This window comes from Monodelphis domestica, chromosome 2, assembly GCF_027887165.1.
Source record: "Monodelphis domestica isolate mMonDom1 chromosome 2, mMonDom1.pri, whole genome shotgun sequence".
Lineage (NCBI taxonomy): Eukaryota > Metazoa > Chordata > Mammalia > Didelphimorphia > Didelphidae > Monodelphis > Monodelphis domestica.
Genome location: NC_077228.1, coordinates 360,493,044 through 360,519,477, shown reverse-complemented (window position 1 = coordinate 360,519,477; position 26,434 = coordinate 360,493,044).

The following is a 26,434-nucleotide window of genomic DNA, read 5'->3' as shown; positions in this document are numbered from 1 at the left end:
CTGTTTGAATAAATGTAGCTCCACTTCATTGGTGATTTTTGTTTCATGTTATTTACTTCAGGTAGAGACTCGTAGGCTCCCTGAAATGTGGTCTCATACCTTCTCAATGTAGGAACTGTTGATTCGTGACATTCATTTTCCAGATCATTGTTTTCCTTTGGTTTCATATAGCTGGAAACCACTACCGGGAAAACTATCATCTTTTTAAGAAAAAAATTGAGAGCTCCAGTTTAGATAAGAAACTATAATTTTTGATGCTTATCCAAAGCTTATGCAAACCAATTTAGTTTAGAAAATTGGGCTATAAATCCTATAGGAATTGGGATTTTCTTTAGTACTTTCTTGGTTTCAGGTGGATAAAAAATGCTCATGCAGTCTTGAAGTAATGTGTTATTCTTATCCTTAGGTGGTCTTGAAACTTGAGCCCTGAAGTGTGTTATAAGAGCAAGGAGAGAAGAGCAGAGTAACTGGATTTCTCATATTCTGGGAGAAAAGAAATCAGAATTGTTATTTTAGCTTTGAGCTCAGGTCAGGTCCTTTAGTATTTTTCACCATCTCACCATTTTCAATATTGAATAGTCGACTTTTAAAGGGCCACCAATAAGCTTTGGAGAGGGGATGGGAGATCATGCCCTTGAGAACTTGTTAAAGGGCTTGAGGATATTTATCTTTCTAAGAGAAGATTTAGGAGGAACAAGATCATTTTCTTCGAGTATTTGATAGGCTGTCAGGTAGAAGAGGATTTAGATTTGTCTTCTTTGGCCCCAGAAAGTAGAATTAAGAATGATGGGTTGAAGCTGCTGAGAGGCAGAATGCTTCCATAAGAACTATCATTCCAAGGCAGCCTGGGCTGCCTTAGGATACAGTGAATTCCTTCTCACTGAAGGTCTTCTAGCAAAAATTGGATGACTACTTGCCAAAGATGATGCAGAGGTTTAGCTGTGGGGAATCCAGGGTTAATTTGGTGACTTCTAAGGTCCTGCTCAACTCTTTTTTTTTTAAAGCTCAAAGGTGCTATGGTTCAGTAATATGTCCTTTGGGACTTACAGAAATCTTACCACTCGTGTGCCTCAGTTAGAGGAGATCAGACCTGAGGGCAGCTGAGTTGAACCTTTCAAGTCAAAGATCAAAGAGAAGAGGGATATGACATCTGAACAACAGGTGTGCATAAAGGTAGCCATTCTGTTGCATCATGGGCTTTCTTTTCAAAGGAGATGTTGGAAAGAAATTGAAACTATGATTATTTAGGATTTCCTCTTCTCACTGCCCCAGAAATGAGCTCTGTGTGTGTGTGTGTGTGTGTGTGCGCGCGCGTGCGTGCATGTGTGTCTGTGGATTGTCAGTTTGGGATGCACATGTATGACAGGTCCTTCCTGGAGCTGTGAGAAGAAAGCTGTTGTTGACTATGATTTGGTGTACTTAGTTCCCTGGAGAGTGTTACAGTGTAGGTTATTTATCTTCTCTTTTCTTTTTTTTTAGATACCTACCTTCTGTGTTAGAATTAATTAATTAATATTGGTTCTAAGGCAGAAGAATGGTAAGGGCTAGGCAATGGGGGTTAAGTGACTTGTCCAGGCTCACACAGCTGGGAAGTATCTAAAGTCAGATTTTAATCCAGGACCTCCTGTCTCTAGGTCTGGTTCCCAAACCATTGAGCTATCCAGCTGCCCCTGGACTCTTTTCTTTCTTTCTTTCTTTCTTTCTTTCTTTCTTTCTTTCTTTCTTTCTTTCTTTCTTTCTTTCTTTCTTTCTTTCTTTCTTTCTTTCTTTCTTTCTTTCTTTCTTTCTTTCTTTCTTTCTTTCTTTCTTTCTTTCTTTCTTTCTTTCTTTCTTTCTTTCTTTCTTTCTTTCTTTCTTTCTTTCTTTCTTTCTTTCTTTCCTTTCTTCCTCTTTAAAAGAAATATTTATTTAATTAATGAATATAAAGTATTTTTTCCTGGTTATATGATTCATGTTCTTGCCCTCCCCCTCCAATAACCAACAAGCAATTCAGCTGGGTTTTACATGTATCATTGATCAAAACCTGTTTCCATATTATTCATTATTCATATTTGCAATGGAGTGATCTTTTAATGTCAAAACCCCAATCATATCCCCATTGAACCATGTGATCAATCATATGTTTTTCTTCTGTGTTTCTACTCCCACAGTTCTTTCTCTGGATGTGGATAGCACCCCTTCTCATAAGTCCCTCAGAATTGTCCTGGATCATTGCATTGATGCTAGTAGAAAAGTCCACTATATTTGATTGTACACAGTGTATCAAGCTCTGTATACAATGTTCTCCTAGTTCTGCTCCTTTCACTCTGCATCAATTCCTGGAGGTTGTTCCAGTTCACATGGAATTCCTCCAGTTCATTATTCCTTTGAGCACAATAGTATTCCATTACCAACATATACCACAATTTGTTCAGCCATTCCCCAATTGATAAATGGGCAAGGGGCATAAACAGGCAATTTTCAGATAAAGAAATAAAAACTATCAATAAGCACATGAAAAAGTGTTCTAAATCTTTTATAATTAGAGAAATGCAAATAAAAACAACTCTGAGGTACCACCTCACACCTAGCAGATTTCCCAATATGACAGTAAAGGAAAGTGATAAATGTTGGAGGGGATGTGGCAAAATTGGGAAAATAATACACTGCTGGTCAAGTTGTGAGTTTATCCAACCATTCTGAAAAGCAATTTGGAATTATGCCTAAAGGACTTTAAATGCTTTCCTGGGCTTTGATCCAGCCATACCACTGCTGGGTTTGTACCCCAAAGAGATAATAAGGAAAAATATGTGTACAAAAATATAGACGCACTTTGTGGTGGCAAAAAGTTGGAAAATGAGGGGATGCCCTTAGATTAAATAATTTCTTAATAGCAAAAACAAACAAATAAACAAAATATTTCTTTGAGCACCATGCTGGGAATCCTACTTACCAGCATCAAAACACATAGCTTGCCACTCAATGGCAAATGAGTTTTTGAGGGAAAGGGAAATGTGTATTAGATAGATTTAGGACCAGAAGACACCAGGTTCTGATGCTTACTAGCAGGTCTTTAGGATCTCTGAGCCCTTACCTCCTTGTTTGTAAAATCAGGGATAGAGGCATTTTGTGGTAGTAGAGGAATGGATAGATCTCAGCATCAGGAAGATGGAGGCTCATGTTATATTTCTGACTCTTTGGCTCTGTAACCATGGGCAAGCCACTTAACCTCTAGCTCCAGGCACCACTCTAAATATGTTGTCTATGTTTTATTACCATTTCTCAAGCTTCTATTCCGTAGTGAAATTATTTATCTGGAATTTTCCTGGTTTGATTCCCTTCATTTTAAATAAAGTTTTGTGTTCAGACAGTTTCTTTGAGGGGAATACATCCTAGAGGGGTAGCGAGGTGACACAATGGATAGAGTACTGGGTCTGGAGTCTAGAAGACTCATCTTCATCTTCCCAAGTTCAAATCTGGCCACAGACACTTAGTAGTTGGGTTATTCTAAATAAGATACTTAACTCTGTTTGCCTCAGTTTCTCATCTGCAAAATAAGCTGGGGAAGGAAATGGCAAATCACTTCTATGTCTTTGCCAAGAAAACTCCCAATAGTGTCATGAAGAGTCAGACATGACTAAAAAATGACCAAGTAACAACACGTCATATCAAACAAATATTGGCTGAGTCTTGGGACCTTTTTATAATAGTAATAATAACAACACACATATAACATTTAAAAATTCATAAAAACACCTTCCCTAAATCTATCTGGTGAGGTCAGTGGTATAAACATTATTATCCCATTTTAGGGAAGAAGAAGCTGAGGCTCAGTCAGGGTAAATGAGTTGCTCAGTCAGGATTTCAACCAAGGTCCTCTGGCTTCAAAATCACTGCTGTCTCGGCACAGTGATTGCATCGCAGTCTCACAGAGCAGCCTCACTATAAGCTTCTCCAGGCCCTGACTCTTGAAAGCCTTCTTATTTACCCGTTCCAGTATTCAGTCAGGGCCTGTCTGGGATTGTGGGGAAGCTTGTCGCCTTACTTTGAAAGGTGGCTTGTTTTGTGAAGCAAAGGAAGCGCCATCACATCTTGTGGCTGCTCCAAGCAAACATCAGTAGCAAAAGATCCTCTGAAGCAAGAGCAAGTGACTTGAGGCGATGCTCGGGGCAAGGAATACAAAACCGACTCAAACCACCACTGGTTACCCTCAATGCCACTTGGCTGAGGAGGAGGAGGATCTCCTTAGAATACAAATGGGGGCAAGTCTCCCCTCGCCTCCCTCCATCACTGGTGGGCTGAGAATGGACCAGGGGGCAGACTGCTTTCACAGCTGCCAGGTGATTCCATCTTAGAGAGCCAAGCTTCGGTGAGTAGGGGGGAATGCCAGACATACCATGGTATAATCAAGAGACTGCCTCTGTCCAAACGGAGGGAATTTGATTCAATCACCAACGTTAGTCCTGGACCCCACTAAGATGGAATGGAAAGTCCTTTCCTCCTCTGGTCCTTGCTCTATTATTTTGAGCCATGTGGTTCTGATGGCCAGCCCACTTCACTTACCCTTCACACTGCTGAATGGGTTTTGGAGAGGCCTTGCTGTTCAGGGAAAATGCATCATCTGATTAAGGAAAAGAAACCCACTCCTATTTTTCACGTAGCTATCAGGCATGGGGCACTTAGTATCCCTGAGGAGGCATGCATTCTTTTTTTTTTTAAACCTTTACCTTCTGTCTTAGAATTAATACTGTGTATTGGTTCCAAAGTGAAATATTAATAAGGACTAGGTAGTGGGGGTGGGGGCTAAGTGACTTGCCCAAGGTCACACAGCTAGGAAGTGTCTGAGGTTAGATTTGAAGCCAGGATTTCCCATCTCTCAGCCTGACTCAGTCTATTGAGTCACCTTGCTGCCCCCAACCCATGGCATTCATACGTAAGTCAAAATTTCCTGTGCTAACCTTTGAAATGGAACTTGAATCTGCATTCCCTGAACAGGGCAAATGTTGATGGCTGGCTGTATAGAAGTTTTTGAGTTTTCAAGTCAAATCCATCAGCTTGTTTGTGCTATTACCATGATGGAACTGGTGACTGAGGTGCTCATATTCCACTACATTGTCAGTTCCCCAAGCTGTCTGTGTGCCTTCTGACTAGTGGGAAACGTTCATTTTGCACTTACTTTCTTTTCTAGGTTTGTCTCTCTATATTAGTCCACTTAGATACTCAGATACCTTCTGCAATTGCTGTGAATTTTATTTGTGTCTCCCTGAAATATCATACGAAATCCAGCATTATTTAACTTTTTCTACTAAAAATTAAGGTTTAAAAAAACTCTTACCTTCTGTCTTAGAATCAATATTATATATTGGTATTTTAAGGCAGAAGAGCAATAAGGGCTAGGAAATGGGGGTTAAGTGACTTGCCCAGGGTGACACAGTTAGAAAGTGTCTGAGGTAAGATTTGAACCCAAGACCTCTGGTCTCTAGGCCTGGCTCTCAATCCACTGAGCTATCCAACTGCCCCCTAAAAAGTTTGTGTTTTTTAAGACAAACAATAGTAAAAACCTATTTTATAAGTAGAAATTGGATTAGATCCCATTTCTTTACTGAAATGTCATCTCTTCATAGCTTTTTCTTGTATTTTGTTGAACCAGGTCACAATTAAGAAAATGCAGGTGAAAAGGGGAATTTTATATGGAAAAATCCATTTCCCAATCAGTCTTCCTTTGACTTGGTGATGAAAAAGTAAGGATCTGCCTGTTGCACATGATGACTCTGCTGGGACACTTTTTCAGGCTTTCAAGGATTCATGATTTTGTTGGGGACCGAGTCCGGCTTACTGTGAATGGACGTTGCATTCCCCTCCGTGTCATAGGTATTTGTATAGGGTGCTTTGGGGTACCCAATGTACCCTGTGTGCCTGGCTAGCCCTGTTCTTAGTTCTAAGAAGACAAGTTAAAAAAAGTTATTGAATTGAGAATTCAGCACACCACTACTCACATGGTGCCAAGAAGTTCTGAATTTAGCTAGTCTGGCCCTTGGATGACTAAAACACCATTCATTCCCAGGCTCATCCTTGAAATCTTTCCATTTTTGGTAGGAATTGCCGGAGTGCTCCCTTCCCCCCCTTTCTCACTTTTCCCCCTTTCTCCCCATGCTATAGCCTTCAAGAGTCAAGACTGGCTCCTTCTGGATGGAGGCGGCTCTAACTGGCTTGTGAGAGCAGACTTAAAAATTCAGTGTGGGCATTTATACCCTAGAGATAGGCACTACCAATCAGGCTTGGTTGACTATTTTGTTGTTTGTCTAGACTTCAGAAAGTGTTAATAATGTAGACCAAACTTCAATGTGTACATGCATACTTTTTTTTTTTTTTGGTGAGGAGAGTGTAATTGTTAAACATTTACCAGCACATGTCTGATTCACTCTATAAGCATTGCCTGAGCAGTAGAAGACCCAGGAATGAAGTCATGGGCAGACTGGAGGCTTGGTGACTGGCTAATAATAATTGGCATTAACAGAGCTCTTTAAGGATTGCAAAGTGCTTTATGTCCATGATCTCATTTGAGACTCACAAATACCCTTGGCCCTGTGCCATATCCTCTTGGTGTGGGGGTGACCCAGGTGAACATGCTGAACTGGACAAGGGGCAAGAGCTGGCATAACTTGGGCACTGGGTCTAGATGGAAGTTTTTATGTAATGGCAGAATCCCTTCTTCTTTTTGCCTCTCCAGATTGTGACCTCAAGATCATCTCATTGAAGACCAGAACTCTTCCATGGGCTGATTGAGCATCAACCCTGCCCTTTAACAAAGGAGGTTGTGTTCTCTTCTCTCTAATGATTGTGGTTCTAATTTAAGCCTGTTCCTGCTTTCCTTGCTCTCAAGTTAAGCCACAAAACTTTCCCTTAAATTAAGTGCAATCAGCCATAACAAGTCCTGTTGTTTTTACCATTAACAGTCAGGCTGCTTCTTTGGGGAAAACTAGATTCTTCTATGCAGCTACAATAGGAAGCAGGATGAAATGAGATGTTGGAAAGAAAAGACAACTAGATCTGAGTTGGAGGACAGGAATTAAAATCACTCTTCTTTTACTATGTGTGGGACCTTGGATGAGTCACCTCCCTGGATCTCAGGTTTCTCAATTGTAAATAGGTGGTCTCTGAAGTCCCTTGCAACTCTAGAACCACATCCTATGAATTGTTATATTCAATTGGTTTTCAGTCATGTCTAATTTTTTGCCACACTTTTTGGGATTTCTTGGCAAAGATACTGGAGTGGTTTGCCATTTCCTTCTCTAGCTCATTTTATGGATGAGGAAACAGAGGAAAACAGGGCTAAGTGACCTGTGTAGAATCACATAGCTAGTAAGTGTCTGAGGCCAGATTTGAACTCAGGAAGATGAGGCTTCTTGACTCTAGACCCAGCACTCTATCCACTGTATCACCTTGATTCCCCAGATTCTGTGAATATAACTACTTAAAAATAGTGTTCTGTAATCACATCTGTTACTTCCAAGACAAAAACAAGCTGCTAACTCTGGTTGTGGGTACACTATTGGGTAGAATGAGTAGGGTAGAGCACATGGAGGAATGACCCTTTTGAAAGAAGGTGAGAGGCAGATGGTCACCCAGGTCACCCGTGAGATCAGAGGTCATTACAATAAGGTAAAACCTTTGAAGATTCATTCGAGCTGAAATCCCTGAAGCTTTTCATTGAAGTCTCCAGACAACAGTTTCTAAATGAGCCCTTGAAGAGTTCCTCTGGGCTATCTCTTCAGAAAGGTGGCTGAAAGCCAGTCCTATTATCTGGGAGGTCCCTTTTCTCTCTCAACTTCATAATGATTCACTTTATTCCCAAATAAAAGGTTTCTTTCCCTGTGGAACCTTTGCTGTGTCATGTCAGAGTCAATATCATCCTGTTTCTCCTGTTCCCTGTCTCCCCTGCTACGCCATCTCACTCTTCTTCCTCTGTCCGGGATGTCTCATATCATTTGGGTGATGCGGTCTGAATGAGAGTGCCACCTCAATGCTCTGCCTATTGCATTATGTCCATCTGGTTCCCATTCCTTCCTGGAAACGAGAACAGTTTAAAGACCCCTACACAGGCGTTACGGTTGATGGGATGGGACAAAAAAACCCTCCAGCACAGCTTACCTCTCTAGATCTGCTGAGATGCACAGAAAAGGCAAACATACAACTCAAAAGAGAACATTTGCATATCTATAATTTGGCTCTATCCACAGTTCACAAATCCTCACTTTTTTTTTGTCATCCTGTGGTTTTCTTTTCTTTTCTTTTCTTTCTTTCTTTCTTTCTTAATTTTTTTTTTTTGTCGCTCTCTCCAAAGCTATTCAGCTAAATTAGGCTGGACCCGGAGTCAAGAAGACCTGAGTTTACAAAATGCAGCCTTGGACACATATTAGACCCTGAGAAAATGATTTAAACACTGTCTGCCTCAGTAACTTCAACTGTAAAATGGAGATAATAATATCATTACCTCTCAAGGCTGTGAGCATCAAGTGAGATAACATTTGTAAGGTTCCGGGCAAACCTTAAAGCACTATATAAACCCGAGCTATCATGATTAATTATTATTTACTTAGGATAATATTATTATCTATAGATTTGAAAATGAAAGGAACATTAGAGATCATGTTGTCTGAAACCTACCCTCCTCCATTTTACAGATGAGGAAACTGAGGTCCCTATAGGTTAGACAACTGTCCCAGGTTTGCACAGATAGTATGAAACTGGGAAGATTTTATTTGAACCAAGTTCTGTTGCTTCTCTTTGGTTTTATGATTTGTCACATGAATGCAGACATCATTTGGATTCTCATCAAACTCAGTTGTGATTATAGGACAGAGACTAGATCTTTGATTTAATTTAATAAATTAAATTTATTCTCTTTAATAGTCCCAAATGAAGATGCTTCTTTGCCAATACAGGTTGGCATCTCCTATGCAAATTAGAGTCTTAGAGAGTTACTTGGAGCTTTGGAGAGGTCAAGCCCAAAGTCACACAGCCAGTATGTGTTGTAGTCCAGGCTTTAAGAGCTTCCTGTTTTGAAGTGAGTTCTCAATCTGCATACCCCACTGCTTCTCCTACTTGTTTATAATTCTTTAATATCATTTGTTTATAATTCTATAATAATAATATTAATAATTGCTGATCCTCAGAAAGCACTTGGAGATTTGCAAGCACTATATATACTTGGTCTCATTCATTATTACTATTCGGTCCAAATTGATGCAGAGAAGCATATACCCTTCCCCTTACCTCCCTCTGACTTTCCACTTTCACCATAACATCTGTATCTGTTTATTGATAACCAGACTGTATTAGAGATTTAAATGAGTTAGATTGCCCAGTGAAACATTTCATTCTTGATAATGTGCTACATGCATGGCATAGAAATGCTGCACAGCTGATGTTTCCCCTGTTATTGAAGTCGAAGGCAGGACAAAGGATGCCACTTATGTGATGAATGTGTCCCAGGGGACCCCCTGAATATTCATTTTAAGAGGAGTAAGCTCACAGTTAGCCGCACTGTAACTCCTATGTGTGAGATGACTTCTGGTATCTGGTTTGGAAGAACCAAAATTGCCTGTAGGTAGTTTCACATTATTCTACATACATTCTTGTCATCTCTCTCAGTTGTTTGCCTTGAGGGCATAATGCTGGGGCTACTTGTTCAAGATTTTGTGTAAGCGATTCACAGCCATTGCAGTGGTTGGGGCGTGAGGGATATTGGATGTGACTGGGAATGTGCTCTGAGACATATATTGTAAGTTGTCCCATTATTTCAGGCTAAATAATAGGGATGATGATCTTTTGTCTGCCTCCCAATTTCTCTCCTACAAATCTAACTCTTTAGTGTCCTGTGTTGGTGTTTGTTCCCAAATTAGTGACATTTTAAATGAAAAATTTCCAGGATTTATTTAATTTAAATGTAATGAAACAGATATGATGATTTAAAGATCACTTTTCTCACTAGGACTGTAAGTGGATTTAGGTCTCTCAACTTAACAGCCTCGATTTGAGGTACTTAATGAAGCTGACCCATGGTCCTCACTGTTCCTTGCATGTGATATGCTTATTTTTGTCCCATGCTGTTCCACTTGCTTGGAATATGCTTTGTAGAGGAAAGAGCAATGTATTGGAAAGCCAGAAGATTTGGGTTCTAATTCCAGTTTTGTCACTGTCTAGCTCTATGATGCTTGACAAGGAATTTAGTCTTTCTGGGTCTTGGTTTCCTCTTCTAAAAAAATGAGGGCATGAAATAGAGTTCCTTCAAGTTCTGAAATTCGACTATTCTATGAATACTCTCCTCTCTTCATTATAACCATCTGGGTCAATTTCTATATTCTCAAGGAAACATTCCGCCAGTGTCTCTAGATAATATTGTCTTCTTCCTTTCCTGGTCACTATAATGCTCATTGACTGTAGCATACATCTGAGCATTTGATCATATTCAATTTTGTACTTTGTTATATGATGTCTTACGTTGTCCTCGTGTGTGTTTGTGTGTGTGTGTGTGTGTGTGTGTGTAGCCTCCCCAGCTTTAGTCTAAGTGGTTTGAAGAAAGAGACAATCATATTTTTGATAAGCAGTTTTGGTCTAGTGCAGTGGTTTTCAACCTTTCTAATGCCGTGACCACGCAATACAGTTCCTCATGTTGCGGTGACCCCAAACCAAAAAATTATTTTGGTGGCTACTTCAAAACTGTAATTTTGCTCCAGTTATGATCTGGAATATAAATACCTGATATGCATTATGTATGCATTATGCATTATGTAGTATGTATTACTATTTCTCAACATATAATTAAATATTATTTTTGTGATTTAATCACAAAATATTGTTGAGAAATATTAATCCAGCAGGAGGCAGCCTGAGCGCTGGGGCAGGAGGTAAGTCCTGCCTGGGGCGGGGGGGGGGGGGAGAGGGGGGAGGGGGGCGGGGGGGGGGCTGCAGACTCTGCCTTCTTTTTCCTGTCCTCTCCCTCCAGCTGGAGCTGAGGCTTCACTTTGCTGGGGTTGCTCGGCTCTGTTATCCGCTCCAGGATTCATGCCCGCATGCTCTCTCTGGGTCTCTGTTTTAGTCCAGTCTCCAGGCAACAGGGTAAATCCATTGCCCCTCATAGGGGGAGGGCTGCTGATAGGTAACTAATATTAGTACAATGTGTGGGCAACAGGGTCCCTGTTCTTTCTGAGATCTTGCTGTAAGAGATCTTGCTATAAAGTGCTATTTCTCAGCAGCTAAAGCCATTGGAAACATGTATTATCCGATGGATTTAGGTGACCCCTGTGTTTTGGTCGTTAGACCCCTGTCAGGGTCGCGACCCACAGGTTGAGAACCGCTGGTCTAGTGGATAGAGCACTGGAATTGGAATTAGCAAATTGGGTTAATTTAACTCCCTGATTTGTTACTTACTAGTTCAGGCAATGTAATATTAATCTCTCTGAGTCTCAGTTTCCTTATCTGTGAAAAGGAAATAAAAATACCAAACCTTATAGAGATGCTATGAGAACCATATGGGGGAATAAGATGAGATATAGTTAAATGTATGCATTTTACAGATAAGGAAACTGAGGCCTAAAGATTTTAAGTAATTTGTCTATTTGACCTTTAGTCTCTTGACTCAAAATCCCTTTTCAACTACATCATGCTGTCTATTGAATTTATTTTTTAAAGCTTAGATACTTATTTTTTATTTTAAAATATATAACAACGTCATATGTAATAATATATAGCTTATAATATAGTTACATATTTAATAACATTATTTGTTATAAATATGCAATAAATTATAATTAATACACTTATCCAGCAGGAACAAATTTTCACATTAGCTATGTCCAAAAATCTATGTCTCATTCTTTTTTTTCCTCCTCCCTCCCACCTCTCTACCCTCCCTAAGAAGGCAGGAAATATTATAATATAAGTTGTTTTATATATTATATATGTTGTTTTGTAAATCTTAAGCAAGAAAACTGAAGTTATTTGTTAAGTTCAACTACATTAGTAGTAATAGACTATAATCCATGAATAATTTCTCTATTATTATTCCTAATAGTAAATATTAATGTCTCCTGGGCAGAGAAAGGTGATTCTAAACATCTTCCTTATTGGAACTGTTTTGATGCATTACAATGAAAACATAAAAAAATTGTATGAAGAGTTTATGAGGAACTTTTACATATATTTCAGAAAGATTTTTTCCCCCTAAGATTACTAAAGAGAGAACAAAGAAAAAGAATAAATCTAGCTTGTTTCCAAAAAGGTTGAATTTAACTTTTTTTACTGAGGTGGAATATAAAGATTTTAAAGTGACTTTGATCAGTATCTAGAATAAATTGAATGGTGTAAGATTAAGTTTCTTTTTAAAAATTTTATTTAGAGTATTTCTCTAGGGTTACATGATTCATGATTCCCACTTCCCTTCCCTCTCCCCTCCCGGATCTAACAAGCAATTTCACTGGGTTATACTTGTATCATTGTTCAAAACCTATTTCCACGTTATTCATATTTGCAATTGAGAGATCTTTTTTTTTCCTTTTAAACATTATTTTATTTGGTCATTTTCAAACATTATTCATTGGAAACAAAGATCACTTTCTTTTTCTCCCCCCCCCTACCCCCCTGCCACCCTTCCCATAGCCGACGCATGATTTCTCTGGGTATCACACGTGACGAGAGATCTTTTAACATCAAAACCCTAATCATATCCCCATCAAACCATATTACTGATCCTATGTTTTTTCTTCTGCGATTCCGCTCCCACAGTTCTTCCTCTGAATGTGAATAGCGTTCCTTCTCCTAAGTCCCTCAGAATTGTCCTGGATCACTGCATTGCTGTTAGTAGAAAAGTCTATTACATTCAATTGTGCCACAATGTACCAGTCTCTGTATACAATGTTCTCCTGGTTCTGCTCCTTTTGCTCTGCATCAATTCCTTGAAGTCTTTCCAGTTCATATAAAAATTCTCCAGTTTATCTTTCCTTTCAGCACAATAGAAGATTAGGTTTCTAAACAAGTGAAGAGGTAAAGTGAAGATTTGAAGTGACAGATTGTGGCATTGGCCATAGCCACAATACTGAAGCAATTTATACATGCCTTTTGCTTTATTATTGCTTTAACTGTTAATAGATTACACATGCTTACTAATTTTAGTATTCATTTAATTATACAAAAATAAGAGTAATTACTATGGGGAAAGAAAATTTCTCTAGCTCATCAAGTTACTAATATTTACTGAATTTGGAGTCAGTCAATCAACTAACATTTATTAAAGTCCTACTAGATGCTGGGCACTGTGCTAAGTATGGGAATACAGAGAACAGGAAAAAATAAACAACAATCCCTGCTCCCAAGAGATCTAGCCTGTCAGCTAGATGGTGCAGTGGATAGAGTGCTAAGCCCAGAGTCAGGAAGACCCAAGTTCAAATATTTCTTCAGATACTTATAAGCTGCAGGATCTTAGGCAAGTCACTTGATCACTTTGTGCCCCAGTTTTCTCAGCTGTAAAATGAGAATAATAATAGCACCTACCACCCATGATTGTTATAAGAGTCAAATGAAATAATATTTGTTAATAATATCCTATTTTTTGCCTCTGGGACCTTTACACTGACTGTCTCCCATGCCTATAATGTGTTCCTTTCTATGCTAACCACAATGCCTGGCACATAGTAGGTATTTAAAATGATTGTTTCCTTGCTTCTCATGAGGATTGTTGTTATTAATCCATTGTTTATTAGTGAGAAAGAGATTATAAGTTTATTAATTAGAAAGAAATTATTCAATCATATCTTTTGATTGCTAATATTGATCAGTATGATAAAAAGAAATATAAAGCAATGAGTCCAGAGGGGCTCTTCCATTAATTAGCTCTGCAACTCTTAGCAAGACATTTAACTCCAAGGAAAGTGATGAATTAGATGATTTTTAAAGTCCTTCCCAACTCTGAAATTCTATATTTCTGTAAATGTTTTCCTCTCTGCCTGGCTCATTCAAGATCAAGTCTGTCTCTCTTGTCCAAGGTCAGGCAGTTAGATTAGAACCCAAATATTCTGGCTCCCACTGGAGCTCTCTTTCCATCACACTTTCTCACTAGGTTAAGTGTCATCTTATGTTTTGATTGCATGTGTCTATGTGTGAAAGTATTGATTGAGCCTCTATCTTTACTGTGAATCAAAATAATAATTACAACACATAGGGAAATTCAAACATGATAATTTACTTGTGGTCAGTAATGATCTTAATGAAGGCAGAACTCTTTATTTAAAACAAACAAATGATTAGTCATGACCATGGAAGTGTAACCGTATTTAATGAATTTGCTAATCCATTAAATTGCTAATGTGAGTCTAGGCTACATTAGTAGAAGCATAGTGTCTAGAATGAGGTAGATTATACTATCGTTGTCTGCTCTAGTCAGACCACATTTGGCATTATTGTTTGTTACAGAGGCAAAGTGGCATCTGGAAAGAATACGAGGCTGAATTAGAAGTCAAGAAAGCTTGGTTTCAAATCCTGTTTCTGACAATTATTAGCTGTATGTCCATGTGCAAGCCTTAACCTTTAGGGCAGTTGATTTCTTCATTTATAAAGTGGAACTAATGGTACCTGCGATACCTACTGAATGGGGTGCTGTGAGGCTCAGGTAATATAGAGATATTTTATATACATTGAAGTGTTAAACAAATGGCAGTTTTTGAGTTCAGTTTCAGGCTTCATATTTTAGAAAGGACATTGACAAGCTGAAGCATGTCTAGAGATGGGCAACAAGGAAGGTGATGGTATTAGAAATCATGTTAAATTAGGATCAGTTGAATATGTTTAACCTGGTGGAGAGAAGATTTCAGGTAGGGAACTGAGAGTAGTCCTTGACGATTTGAATATTTGTTATATGAAAAGGTGGATTCAACTTTTCTTCCTTCTCTTAATTCTCCCTTCTCTTCCCTTCTCTCCTCCTTTAATCTTCTGGTGGTCCTTCAAGGCACAAATAGGGTACAAATTGTAGAGAAGGAGACACAGCTCAGTGTATGTATAACCCGATGGTCCATTACAAAGATTTTGGACTTCAAAAACTAGGCTGAACTTCAGTGGCATGACCTATTCTTGAAGTCATACTGTTTTTTTGCAATCACTTTCTTCTTTTTTTTTTTTTTAAACATTCACTAATCTTCCTTCAAATAATACTTTGCTAGGATTCAGATAATTTTGCTAGGATTCAAAGGCAAGCACACTGGCCTATTGTATAATAGACTTTATTCTTGTCCTCCCCTCTCTTTATTTTTGGGAAAATTGGGATGTTTTCTCTTCTTTGATTCTCCCAAGCCCCTCTAGTTCTCCATGATTTTTAAAAAAATAATTGACAATGGTTCTGAAAAAAATTTAAATATCTTAAAGCTTACCTTTTGACCAGGTGATGTAAAATCACTCATCGATCAATAAGCATTAACTAAGAGATTACTATATGCCCAGCCACTGCTTTTGACACAGAAGGAAGTATATTATAGGCATGGGACACAGCCAGTGTAAAGGCCCTGGAGATAAAAAATGGAGTAGAATGTGTGGAATATAGCAAGAAGGCTTATTTGGCTGCACCATAACGTTCAGGATAAGGAGTCATGTCTGATAAGAATAGAAAGGCAAATTGGGGCCAAATTGTAAAGGGCATGAAATATCAAATAAAGAGATTTATATGTGATACTGGAAACAATAGGAAGCTACTGGAGTTTTTGAGTAGGAGTAGGATTTTATACTGCTAGTTAGGTAGCACAATGGATAGAGTTTCAAGCTTGGAGTAGCAAAGACCTGAATTCAAATTTGACCTCAGATACTAGCTGTGTAACTCTAGACAAATCACTTAGCCTTTCCCCCCTCAGTTTCCTCATCTGTAACATGAGCTGGGGAAGGAAATGACAACTATATAAATGGAGATTTTGAACCCTAGACTTCATTCCCCAGAAGTCCTTGATATTTCCCAGAATTCCCTATAATCTCTCCTGAGTCTCCCTGTTGGTGAGATCACAATTGGTAGTTAACTGGCAGTAACATCTCCTACTAGCTCTTCCTATACAATGATGTAGATGTGGCAAGTATGGTGGTAAGCTAATGCGGGGATTTTAAATGGGCTAATCAGTCATGGGCATGTGGTTTTTATTTTGTATCTTCTTTATTCATTGAGTTCTAATGATCCTTAACAAACCTCATAAAATATAATATTTTTATTATTAGAGATATATAATTTAATTTTTACACAACAAACCACTTTTGTTAAGAAAATCTCAAGTAGCGTTACAAAAAGTTGGAAATGACTGAACTGAGTGAATAACAGCAACATGATTTAATTAATTCTGTGCCTTAGGAAAATCACTTTGGCAGCTATAGGGAGGATGGATTAGAGTGGGAAGAGATTTGAGGTAGGGGAACCAGTTAGGAAGTTATTGAAATAATCTACATGAGAAGTGATGAGGGATTTTCCTAGGGTGATGGCCAATTGGGTAAAGAGAAGAAGTTAGATATGAGAGGTGGGAAAAATGTTGATTTACAATTTCTTGAATATGTGGGGTAAGGGAAAGTGAGAAGTTCAAGAAAACAGAGAGATTATAAATCAAAGAGAGAAAGAGGAGAGAGAGCAAGAAAGGGAGAGACAGAGACAAAAGACAGAAAGACAGACAGAGAAGGCGGGAGGGAGATGGAGAGGGAGAGTTTAAAGGGAAAAAAGGGCCCAGGACAGAAATTTTGGGGGGATATCTATAGTAAGGGAGCATGATGTGGATAATGTGCCAGTTGATGAAGTAATATCATAAGGGAAAACAGAATTCCCAGAACAGAGCCTTAAGATATAGCTTCAGTTAGAATGCTACCAGTTAGATACTCTTTTCCTATCTCCTAATATTTTTTATGTCAACTCCCCATTAGACATTTCTGTTCTGTACTTTCCATATCATTGTTCTTGGCAGAGAATATAGAAGCAAAATGAGTTGAGTAGCTCTGACCTCTCTGCATCATCTTTTATTAACCTACCCATTCCAAGGAGTGTTCCTACCTTTTCCCTTTCCTTTCTGTATCCTTTCTGCTGAGCAAAGCTATCCACAGACAGCTGTTCCTTGAGTGCTGTTATAACACATCAATATAAGAAACATTAACTCAAAAGAGTCCAGAAGGTTAAAAAAAAGTATTTTGGTTGAAGCCATATAGCATGTGGAGGAAGACTAAGACTTTTTCCTTGCTATCATAGGATAAGCAGGCAGCTACTCATACAATATGATTTAAGGTGGCACTCTCAGGTGTTTTTGCCTTAAAATTTTTTTTTATTATCCTGACACAGGATCTGAGATTTCTTTGTTTTCAAAGATTGACCAAACCAATTTAAAATGAATATTTATATTAGGAGGGATGATATAGTAAGATAAAAAAGATATGTATGTAGGCTGCCACACATCTATCAACTGGACTTATGCTAGTGGACTGGGTCTCCTGGGGATGATGAACATATATGTAGAACTAAACTTGTAGTTCATGAGCCCCAATCAATGTGCTTATCTTTAATAGTTAGTTAGAAAATATTAATTAGCTCAAGAAAATGATTTTAGTGAAATGACATAGAACAGTTATAATAAAATATTTCTTTCATAAAAGCAAAGTGCGTTCTCCCACCAATACCTACACGTTGTCATTGGGAAGAGTGAATCCCACATATATTATGCCAGCAGAGAGGGCCACATATAGGGAAGATAAGTGGGAAAGACCATTCACGCCTCTGGCATTTTAGGGCTGTGTTGAGTTATCTCTTCTTGTGGTATCTTCCTACTGGTCTTCCTGGGCAAAACATGTCTTGGGCAGACGAATCCCTTGAGTCTACTCCTTTCCATAATTCAACTTGACTTTCAAGGTAGACTTTTAGAGTCTGTTCTCTTTTGGGTGTGATGTCTCCTACTGGGCAAGTATTGCAAAATGGAAAAGGAAAAGGAAGAAAAGGGAGAAATCCTTTCCCTACCTGCTGCATTCTGGAAGAAGCACAAGGGAAAAGACAAAGAGTGAATTTTTTTTTAAACTCTTGCCTTCCATCTTAGAATCAATACTGTATATTGGTTCCAAGACAGAAGAGTGGTAAGGGCCAGGCAATGTGGATTAAGTGACTTGCACAGAGTCATACAGCTAGGAAGTGTCTGAGTCCACATTTGAACCCAGAACCTCGTGTCTTTAGCCCTGGCTCTCAATCTGCTGAACTACCTAGCTACCCTGAGTGATTCTTCTTAAGAACCTGGTAATTCTTGGTAATTCAAGAACCACCAGAAGTTATTGGGCATTATGTATATGTGTATATAAGGATTGGGGATAGGAGCTGGAAGACAAGAACATCAACAGTTGGGTCCTAATGAACTCCCTTCAGATTCTGGCTTTTCTGAAAGAGAATAAACCGCTTTCTCCCTGATAAGTAAGGGATTCATCTTCTGAAGGTAAAACAAAACAAAATAAGATAAAAACCGTATTTCCTGTTGTACCAAGGATTTGTGAGAGGAAAAAGTAGTTTTTCTTTAGTCCTACTTAAAGGCCAATGTGTGTTTGCTCTTTTTGACAAGAATTCAATATTTCACTATGTAGTGGTGCTGGCTATGAAAATAAATGAACAAAAATAACTTAAAGAAAAACATTGCCTCTAAAAGAGTGATTTTTTCCTTTTCTAGCAGCACTTCATCTGTCTCTCTCTTATGAATTGATCATATTTCATTTATGTTAAACATGATTCTGTGCAACTTTTTCCTTTTCTTCAATTCCGTTGTGAACTTTTGGAAAGCAAGATTCATATTATTTTATTCATTTCTGCATCCCTCTACAGTGCATTGCACATACTAGGTGCCTTATCAATATTTGTTGAATTGAATAAACTGAAACAGCCAATCAAGGTGTGATTTCTGTTTTAAATCTGAATGAGGGTCCATCCATATAGACAAATACCACAAATAGACAATTGCATGGAGAATCTGAGCAGAATAAACAGAAAGACTGCTCACTTCAGGCTACTCTCTCCACTAACCTTTCCTTTGTAATATATTTTCTTCACTCCCCACCTTGACTTCTCCTTTAATTCCTTCTCCCTTCCCTAGCTAATTATATGTGTGGTAGTGTAATGATTCTATTGTAAATCCATATATGCAAGGCATTTACTGGCAAGGTTTTTACTGTTGGGCTTACAATTATGTCAGCCTGGTTAAAACCTTCTATCTACAGCTGTTGACTACTGTCTATTGCTGGTGATTCAAATGAAGGCAAATGATGTTAGAAGAAACCTCTGAAGCATTGTTGGAATTATGAAGTCTTGAGCTAGAAATTGAAGACTTTAGGGGTGTAATTAGTGTTTGCATTGTAAAGGAAAGGGCTTCAGATGATAAAGGTGGATTTGGAAAATGAATAGCTGATTGAGAAAAGGACATCTGGGAAGAGGATTTGCATTTCTAGACCACAGTTTTAAGAAATAAGAATGATGGATGGTTGCTCAGGCTAAGATGTAACTCACAGGCCAGTAAAAAATGTATTTGACAGGTAAATCTGATCAAGAAGACTTTAAATTGAAAATTGGGAGGCGTGGTACTGTAGAAATCTACATCCATTCATCCATCACACCAGATACCAAGGATATCTCAGGTAATACATAAGAAGGAGTATGTCAATAGAAAAGAACACATACATAGAATACAATATGTAAGAAAAATATATTCCACTACAATATCTTACCTCAAGGAGCTTATAATTTAGAAGGGTGGGGAAAGACAACACATAAAAAGGAGCTGAAAAGGGGTGGGGGGAAGGAAACCAATGTAGAAACTTGGAGAGGAATTTTTGCACCCCTCTCCTATAGCAGAAGCTACTGAGCAATACTGATCAGGTGTGAGTATCAGAGAAAAAAGTACAGAAATAAAGTTTTTTACCCCAGATCTCTCTACACAAATGTGCTAAATATAGCTAACAAACAAACTGAAGTACAACTTAATGAGGGAAATTTGAAGTCATAGGTGCCACTAAGATTTGATGGAATATGACTTGACCAGAATATGACTATTGAAAGAATATGCCTTAAATAAGGTTAAAAAGAATGGGAGATGAATATTGCATATTGAGATTATTTTTGTTTAGATTTGGGATTTCATCAGTGTACCTTCTACTGATAGAGGTTGGCAATAGTTCATCAACTTATAGCCTTAATGATACAGAATTTAAATGACTTTGTTGGTTAGGGTCAGAGGCAGGACTTGAACCTTACTTAGTCTGAGGCCAGCTCTGTATCTACCAGGCAGCACAACATCTAAATATTAAGACTATGAGTAATGTGAGATTGGAATTCCACCCCCTTTTAATTTAATCAATCAGGGACCTGGAGGACCTTTGAGATGTACAAGGACACACACTCCCACAGTAAAAGGAAGTTCACACCCTCAGAGACAAGAAATTGATTCCATAGGCACTGCCCCCCCTGGGTAGTAGCAGGCAAATTGAGTAACTATGATTGGTTCCTGAGATGTGATGTAGGAGAGCTAATCAGAGAGCTGAAATTCATTCTTACATTGGTGCCACTCTTGCTGGACACATTCTTGCATTAGTGCCACTCTTGTTGGAGACACTACTGCTCTGGTGACTCTTGCTGAAGGGAGATGCTTACTCTGGGGATTTTTGCTGAAGAGACTCTCTCAGACTTTTGACTGGCAATTACAACCTGAAGGCTCGCAAGGGTATTTAGCTAAACTGTTCCCTACCTTTACTATCTCTACTTTGATGAAAATAAATTGTTAAAGCTACTAACAGACTCATAATTTAATTTTAATTATTACAATTTGGCAACCCTTTTAACTATTACAGTAATTATGTTAGAAAATTCACAAATTGGAAGGGTAAGTATGATAGAGAACATTTAAGTGAAGGTCAATGCAGGGAGATACTAGAATGATTTGAGGGTTCCACAATGAATAATTCTCTTATAGTTTTCAAAGAGATGAACCACATTCAGTCCAAGAGATTTGTCAATAATAGCTTCATACTCTGTGGCTCATGCCCCCATGCAGGTTTACCTTGGGAACATTTGACATTTGTCTGATTTCTAACTATTGTCCAATTGGCTTCAGTTTCACTGCTAGTACTCTACTAATAAGCATGCAATTTAAAATCACACTTTCTTTTTGAATAAGGATTGTGGTTTTACTGGAAGAGAAAACTCATCTAGTAATGCAGATCACCAATTACTCTGCATTCTGTAGTCTTTGAGAGTTGCCAGAGAACAGAAGGTTGAAGGTCTTGCTTAAGGTCATTTCGGGGGCAGGATTTGAATGTAGGTCTTTGAGACTCCAAGGACCTCTCTCCATCCATCCTGCTATACAAGCTAATTACCCACAAAATAATAGAACTCATATTGAAATTTATACATAGTTAAGAAAACTTTTTGCTCTGGTAAAGTCACTTTACCAAGCATACACAAATGTTCTAAACTTGTAGTACTGTCCTGAGTTGAAGTCCACTCTTTATCCTTCTCATGTAAGAAAAACTTAAATCTGTTCAGGAGTTAAGCAACCTATCTCTAGATGGGCCCCTTGCTTCCCAACTCCCAGGGATCTAAGTAGTTTTTTTTAGATGTAAAGTACTATTCTGGGATTAAATGCCACTCCAAGTTAGGGGGTAGAGGGAGACTTAGAGTTGGTGGAGAGTCTGGCAACCTTCAGCTCCACTAAATTCTGATATATTTCAGAATTGATTAGTTGACACGACTTACAAGACCAGTGAAAGGCAAAGGCTAGATTTGCTTCTCTATCCTGTGGACCGTACTGGCTGTTATTACTTAGGGCTTCTTAACATATTTCCAGCTCTGCTAATAGTCAGGTCTCTTACTAGATGACTTTCATAAGGCCATTCAGGTAGCTGTCAAGACTTCACAACTTGTCCTTCTCACTGAGAAGTTGAGTGTTTTCCACCCTCAATTAAGAGTTTACCTCCTCCATTTTGAAGGCTTAAGCAATGGGTCTCCACTCATAGAGAATTATCTTGAGTCTTTTGAAATCACAGGTGACATTTTTCCATTCACCCTTTCCAATTCTTGTCAATGTCCTCTCCTCCCACACTCCTGGGTTTCAATTAGGAAGCACTTTCTAATGGGAGGGGGAAAGGAAATCTAACAGCTGGTTTCAGTATTCCACATACCACTGCAATGGTTCATCATGTTTGATTTATAAAAGAGCTGTAGCATTTGGGGCATACTCATATTTTTTTGTTCCTCTGTGCTCATGACCTTTCCAGTTCTAGGAGCCACAAATAGTATACATCAGAATACGGGGTGATTTAATGCGGTGAGGGCTGTCTTCTCACATGTAGCATAGGGATGTTTTTGTATGGCTTGAAGGTTGGCAGAATCAACATCTCTTACCCCCCCCCCCATCTCTCTTCCCTTCTCTGTTTCCTGCTCTTTCTCTGTCTCTGTCTGTCTCCCTCTCCCAAAGTCTCTTCCTCCAGTCTCTCTCTCTGTCTTTGTCTGTCTGTCTGTCTGTCTGTCTCTGTGTCTATCTCTGTCTCTGTGTCTATCTCTTATCTGTCTATCTTTCTCCCTCCCCCAGAGCCTCTTCCTTCAGTAGGGTTGGAACCTTCCATATTTGGGAGCTAAAAGCAACCAAAGTGGTTGAAGAGACTTGAAGAGACTAAAGAAACTTAAAGAAGCTTCAAAGATTTGAAGAGAGTCAAAGGACTCCAAGACCCTGCCCTTCTGTTGCCAACTTTGCCTCACCTCACACAATCACAGGGCATTGCTCTTCACCAATGAGAAGAGAGTACCATACATAAATGGACTTTGGGACTCGAGTTACACAAGCAGAGATTGATTTCCCTACTGCCACTTGTTTAATTCTCTAATTCATCTTTCTCCAAACAGCTACTCATGAGAATCTTCCAGCTCAAGTCTGACACATGTCCCCTTTCGGCTAAAGAATATTCAGTGGCTCTGAATTTATTTTTGGATAAAAATACAAATTCCTCTTTTTGGAATTTGAAGCCCCATATGTTCTGAATTCCAGCCTACCTTTCCTGTTTTACTGTTCTATTCACTGCCAAGCTCTCTGGAATCAGGAGTATACTGGAGTCTGGCAAACAGGCTGGTGAGAATTCATTATTAAGTTTTCAGTGGGAATATTTACACCTTGAAAATTGACAAATACTACAAATTAGGAGCTGGGGATACTAATAAAGGCAAAAAAAAAAACCCCAACCCCAAACCCAACCAGTACTTGTCTTCAAGGAACTTATGGTCTAATGGAGGAGACAACATGCAAACAAATAACGATTTATACAAGATAAATTGGAGATGATCTCAGAGGGAAAGCACTAAGCTGAAGGTGGAATGAGAGAAACTTCTTGATAGAAGGTAGGACTGACACTTGAAGGAAGCCAGAATGCTGGAATGAGAAAGAAGAACATTCCAGGCATTTTTTTTCCCAGAGTGCTGCTTGTTAAACATTTATAGTATACTACTACCTGAAACGTGCTTCTTTCTCAATTCTGCCTTTTAGGATTCCTGGTTTCCCTTGAAATTCATCTCTCTCTTTTTTTAAATGAAATTTTATTCTTATATTTCATTTTTACATAACCTAAATTTCTCCCTCTTTCTAAACTTCCTCTTTTCAGATGGCTATCCCATTTAACAAATAATTTTTTTCAGCAGAGGAAAAAACCTGAGTAAAACCAATCAATATATAAAACAAAATGGTATCATATGCAATGTTCATACCTATGGACCTTTGTCCCCTGCCTTGGGGGAGGTTTCTTTTTTAAATTTCTTTTTTTGGGGCCAACCTTCACAGCATTCAACTCAAATTGTTTTGGGGGTAGTTGTTCTTTCCATTTACATTGTCTTAGTTATTGTGTATACTGTTTTCCTGGCTATACTTACTTCATTTTGTATAAAAGTTCATATAAGTTTCCTCATGTTTTTCCATATTCATTGTAATCATTATTTCTCATTAATATTCAATTACATCCATATACCTTGATTTGTTTTACCCCTTTCTCAGCTGAAGGGAGTCTACTTTGTTTTCAGTTATTTAATACCACAAAAAGTGCTGTTATAAATATTTTGTTTTATATGGAACTTTTCTTTTAGTCAGTGACTTTGAGCCTTTATGCTTAGCAATGAAAACACCTGGGTTAAAAAGTATGACCATTTTAGCCATGATTCTAATTTGCATGATTCTAAATTATTTGATGGTTTTACTTACTCATAGCTCTACCATCAATGTATTAGTGTGTCTACCTTTCCGCAGCTCTTCTGACATTGACTTTTGTTATCTTTGTCATCTTCACCAATCTGCTGTGTGAGGTCAAACCTCAGGGTTTCATTTCTCTTGTTAGTTATTTGGAGCAATCTTTCACATGGTTGTTAATCATGAGGGATTTCTCTTTTGAGAATAGTTTGTCTGTATATACAAGTCCCCCTTTCTATCTGAAGTCTTCCTCAATCCCCAACTACTTGTGTCCTTCTCAACAAAATTACTTAATATTTATCTTATATATTTTTATTTTTTAAATATATACATGTTGTTGCTCCAATATATTAATAATAATTTATATTTACATTTACATAGTACTTACTATATGCCAGACCCTGGGCTAAGCACTTTTATGACTACTATCTCACTTGATCTTCACAACAACCCTGGGAGGTGGGTGCTATTATGATCTTCTTTTTACAGACGAGGAAAAGGAGATAAACAGGGTTCGAGTGACTTGCTCAGTGTCTCACAGCTAGTAAATGTTTGAAGCTGGATTTCAGTTCAGGGCAGGCATTCTGTGCCATGCCATTGGTTCTGAAGAGCAGGTGCCTCTTTTTGTCTTTTTCCCTACAGTGTTTAATACTCATTGAGTGATTGATTTCAGTCAAACTGGCTACTTGCTCTTTCCCAAACTTCTCATTCTCTTTCACTGTTGTACCTGTCTCAATCCCTACTTCTCATTCTCTTTCACTCTTGTACCTGTCTCAATCCCTTCCTCTCCTTGTTCTTGGAATGCTCTACCTTGGAATGCTTGGAATTCTCCCTTTGTCTCCTGAAATATTTTGCTTCCTTTAAAGATACTACTCAAGTACTACTTTCTGTGGGCAAGTCTAGGTGGTATAATGGTTCAAATCCTTGATTTGTAGTCAGGAAGATCTTTATACTGGCTTGCCCCAGTTCCTGGAATGCCCTCAGTTTCCCCAGATTCCTCCAAAACTCAGCTCTTCCTACCATTCCACCTAGCTGCCCCAGGCCCCCAGCTGGCCTAAGGCAGTAGGGAGCCAGATTAGTGAACCCACTCTTTACTAAATTAGAAAAGGGATGAATAAAAAGACTAAGGATCCATTCCCATTTCCCAAAGACCTTCTGATTTTCCAAGAAGAAAAAGGAGGTCCCAAGGTCTTCTTATCTTATTTTATGGTCTTCCCAGTTGGAATGGAAGAGCCACCTCACTCCTTCAGAAAGCTTTGCCTAATACCGAGTCAGGCCATTTTGAAGATACTGAGTCTGACTCCCCAGCCAATGGAAAAAGGCTCCTCTCCACCACAGAGAAGGCAACCAGATTGCTCATGGATGCACCAGTCCTCACTAGAAGCAGGTCTCTAGTATCTTCCATCTTAGCAAACCCATGGTGTCTGCACTTACTAGAACCTCATGACTTTAGTATAAGGTCTTACACATACTAAATACTTAATAAATGATTGTTGAACTGATTTGAATAGGAGCTCTGCTTACAGCAGCTTGTCTAGCGCCAAGCCTGCCTCTAGCTTCCTTCCTAAGGGACAAAGAAACAATTTCCCTCTCTCGAGAACCCATCCGTGGCCAGGACTCCTGTTGGGGACTGAGCAGCCTCCTCTGCTTTGGGTAAAAAGACATCCTCGTGGACCTAGTACCAGCCTCTGGATGTTACCCCAACCCTTTTAATGGACTGCAGAGAAAGAATGCAGGGGAGAGAGAATGGGGCTGAAACTTAACAAGGAGAACCATCTAAATGATATCACCTCTCTTCCAGCCCAGAGTCTGCCTCATTAACACACAGAGGCTAATATTTGGCTCTGGAGTGAAGGCAGGACTGAAGCCCTCTCTTGGGGCTCAGCTAAATGTCATAAATTCCGAGGCTGCAGCTTGAGGAGTTTGTGAATGGCAACTGAGCCTGAGGCTATCTAGTAATATTTATACTGTAGAAGTTCATTTTTTCTCCTTTTAAATAAAAAGTTTCTGATTTGTTTTAGAAGATGTCCATCTTAATGACCATTTCTTGGCAAGCTAATGGTCAGGGTTCTTAGTTTACAGGTGTCAGACAGGCTCTGAGATGAGCAGGCTTTAAATTGAGCCAAATCTCCTAGGATTTCAGATCCAGGACCTTTTATTTTGACCATCAGTCTTTTCTGTTGGGTATATAGGTAGGGAAACGTGCCTCTAGC